Raw genomic sequence first — 4,089 nt, 5'->3', positions numbered from 1 at the left:
AGGTGTCAGGTTCGAGCCTCCACCTGTGCATGCTCTTATCAATTTAAGTCCCTATTGTGGGCACTGTTGACTGAGGTGCCGCGTTCGAGCCCTCTTATCAATTCTTTATCCGTTGGATACGTGGTACTGATGCTCCCCAAAAAATCCCTTCGGGGGTTTCTGGGGTATGGGGCCACAGAGCGGTGGGCCTAGACACGTTAAAAAGTTTACCCTACCTTAGTTTTACAATTGAACTAGGGGTGCTCTGGTTATGACATTGTTACCCATTGACTGAGGTGCTAGGTTCGAGTCCCCACCTGCGCATGCTCTTATCAATTTAAGTCCCTATTTTGGGCACTGTTGACTGAGGTGCCACATTCGAGCCCTCTTATCAACTCTTTATCCGTCGAATACGTGGTACTGAGGCTCTCCAAAAAATCTCTTCGGGGGTTTCTGGGGTATGGGGTCGCGGAGCGGTGGGCCCAGTCACGTTAAAAAGTTTACCCTACCTTAGTTTTGTCCCCTCGGATGGGTCTAGTGGCTAGTGCATGAGGTGTTGCCACAATGAGGTCTGGGGTTCGAATCTCGGCAAAGTCGAGGTAAGTACCTCCCTTATGTGCTAGTCATTATTCCAAAGGCTAGTAACCGCCCGTGATTTACCTCCTCCGCGTTAACCTTGGGATGGGTTGGCAGGGGCGCTGGGGGCGAGCGTATTAGCCTTTTGCCACAATGAAATAAGGTAAGTATAGTACGGAGATAAGTATGAATTTTAGCCTAACCTTAAGGATCTTACCTTCACTTCACTTAAGCTTGAATAATAGATACATTTTGGAATATTTATAATTCATCCAAATTATTTAGTACTCTTGTTCCCATGGTGATTTCTTATTTACATTTTGGTTACTGGATGACCTCGGATCATGGCAACTCATTTGGAAAAATCTAAATCCCTACAATTGCATTTATCTTACTTGCATTTGTGATTAGTGCTACATCTCTATAGTATAGCACCAAAAAAATAAAATAAATAAATAAATAAAATGAATAAGGGATTAAAAAAATAGTTATCGTGAGTGGAAACTAACAATTTACCCCTTTGAGACCGAGTTAGGTTACTGAGGAAATAAATGTTATGTTTCTCTTGATTTTGAGTATTCCTTTGAGACCTTGTGTAATTTAAGAAATATGAACCAAGTGTATGGAAGGTAAATGTCTATCGCCGGAAACATTAGGAACTCAATTGTATGACGACTTGACTAGGACAAAAATTGAAACTTGAAGAGCTTAAGCCACTCTTTGCACTAAGCACAAGAACTTATGTTTAGGCCATACTTAGGTTACTCCACAATCATGCTTATCAATGAAATTAGTTGATAGAGTTAGGCGAGTGCACTACGGATCATGAAACACTATAGGAACTCATGAATTTAGATTGCAACATTTTGCTTGAGAACAAGTAAAGGTTCAAGTCTGGGGTGTGATGTACGTAGATCTTATACTCTTTTATGTATGTTTTGATGCACAATCACGTACTTTATTCATCATTGATTTATGCATTCTTACACTCCTTATCATATTTATAACATAATTACTCTTCTATGTCGGAGATCTGTTCTTTGTGTGCATTTATGTTGACAAAAATCACTTTTGGAGCGAAAAAGGCGATCATTGACAAATCGGAGAGCAAGCAAAAGATATTGGCACTGGCCGTGTGATCCTACACGACTGTGTGGCCGGTCCAGAGGAGGAGCAGCACACGGCTGTGTGATCCCACACGGCCGTGCGCCCATCTAGAGCCGAAGAAGCGCACGACCGTGTGATCTCACACGGTCGTGCAATACATCCAGAGCCGAAGAAGAACACAGTCGTGTGGATCACACACGGCCGTGTCACTTGACCCGAAGCCAAGGATGCTGGCCATGTGAATCTCACACGGCCATGGCACGGGTCATGTCAGGCCCATGCCCTAGCCTATAAAAGGGGCTTTAAACCTTTTCTGGAGGAAAGGAAGTCGTGGGCCTTGAGAGAATTATCCTAGTGTCGTTCCACACTGTCCTCGACTATCATTCGACAATACGAGACAGATTCCATCATTCCATCAACTCCAGAAGAGAAGTATTGGACCCAAGGATTAATCGACATCATTGGATAAGCCTTCTTCTCTCTCCTCTTCGTTGGATTTTGATCGCTTTATTTCTCTATGTCTTTGGACTCTTTTCTTTCCTTTATAGAGTACATTCATTATTCTAGGATAAGGGATTAGTTATGGTTGTGTTATGATGTAAAAACTCATGATTACACCTTTTATCTATCTACATGATATTAACTTGCTTTGTATCTATTCGTACTAATGTGAATGAGATGTTTTACCATGTTAGATCGAATGTTTGTGTAGAAATTACTAATCTTGTAGAAAAAGTGCCTTAGATCGTATACTCGAGGGGACCTAGTGACAAGGGTAATCCGTTTACGGACGTCTAGGACATTCCCTTGAAAGGAGAAACAATTCCTCCATAAGAAAGTAGGAAACCGTACCTAATTTCTATCTTTATCTTACTATTATTTACTAGACATATATTCTTATGATCTATGACCGAGGTGCCCTAGTGACAGGGGTTAATCGTTTCCGGATTTCATAGGAATTATCTCTATTAAATACTTAGGGATAATAAATCTAACTTTCTACAAGTGCATGCTAATTGAAGGTAGGAAATTGGTAAACCATGATACATTAGTAAACACCACAATGAAATCGAACTCCTAGAATATTCCCCAAACCGATATATTCAACACTTACTTTAGTTCTCTTTTCCTTCTTCTAAGTTTCTTCTTTCTTTCTAGACAGTAAATTTTCTACAAACGATAGTTTAACTAATTCTATGTGAGCGATCGCTAGTGCTTATAACCAGTCCCTGTGGTTCGATATCTTTTATTACTGATGGCGTATTCGTGCACTTACGGAAACGTAACACTGCCCATGAGACTATTCGTGGTAGCGAGTTTGCATGTGGTCCATAGCTAGACAGCTACGTATATACCCTGTCTGCCCATGAGACCATTCGTGGTAACGAGTTCGCCCACTGATAGTGACTATTTAACCCTATCTGCCCATGAGACCATTCGTGGTAGCAAGTTCGCCTGCAGATAGTCACTATTTATTTATCCTAACTACCCATAGGATCATTCATGGTAGAGCATTCTCTTGCAGTCAGTACTTGTTATATACTTGCTATATGTCAGTCATGTATTTGCTCATGCAAGTTAGGATGTACCATATGCACTCTCGATTTATTGGTCACACCTAACTGAGCAGGTTAGTGGAGGATTATTATTTTTGGTTATGTTTTAGTTAGCATACGATTCTAGTATCGCACTTACTTTTGTAGTAAGTATTTTTTTGAGGTTGTATACCTTTGGTCTCCTTATGTTATTATCATGCACTATCTTCTATTACCTACAAAGTCATTTGAACTCACTACCTATTGTATTTTTCTTCCTTTAAGTAGCAAGTAAATGATATATGTATGGAGTTGCTTGGAGGATCCTACCTAGCAGTCCCACATCGTATTGAGAGTTTGGTTTCTATTGTTGCTTTTACTAATATTTTGGGTTTCCAAATATGTACATGTAATAATTAACTTGAGTACAAATTTTTATGTTGTGTTGGTCTTTTGTTCGATTTTATGGTTGTTGTGTCAAGCTAGGCCGTCTCACAGTCCGTTTATTTTGTTCATGTAGTTTACCTTATCTCTTCTATTGTTTTTTTCTCTCAGTCGTGTGAGCTGCTATTTATCTTGCATGATTGTGGTTATTTCCAGCCATGTGGACTGATATTATTATTCTTGTTCAGCCATGTGGCTATGTATCCCGGTTTCAATTGTCATTGTTACAGGGGAGGTGCTGTCTGATTTTTATTGGACAACCTTACCCTTGGGGCGTGACATTAGGCATAGGTCTCGTTTAAGTTCATTTTGGATATCTAAACTGAGACCTTAACTAGATCCTGGTTTTGGACAGATAAGGTCTAATTAATACTGCTTATTTTATTATTGTGTTAATTTCATTTCGCAGGGTATACATTTTTTTTTGAACTAACAAATTTTTCAAGAC

The sequence above is a fragment of the Zingiber officinale genome, chromosome 4B, assembly GCF_018446385.1.
Source record: "Zingiber officinale cultivar Zhangliang chromosome 4B, Zo_v1.1, whole genome shotgun sequence".
NCBI lineage: Eukaryota > Viridiplantae > Streptophyta > Magnoliopsida > Zingiberales > Zingiberaceae > Zingiber > Zingiber officinale.
Note: the sequence above shows the minus strand (reverse complement) of the source record.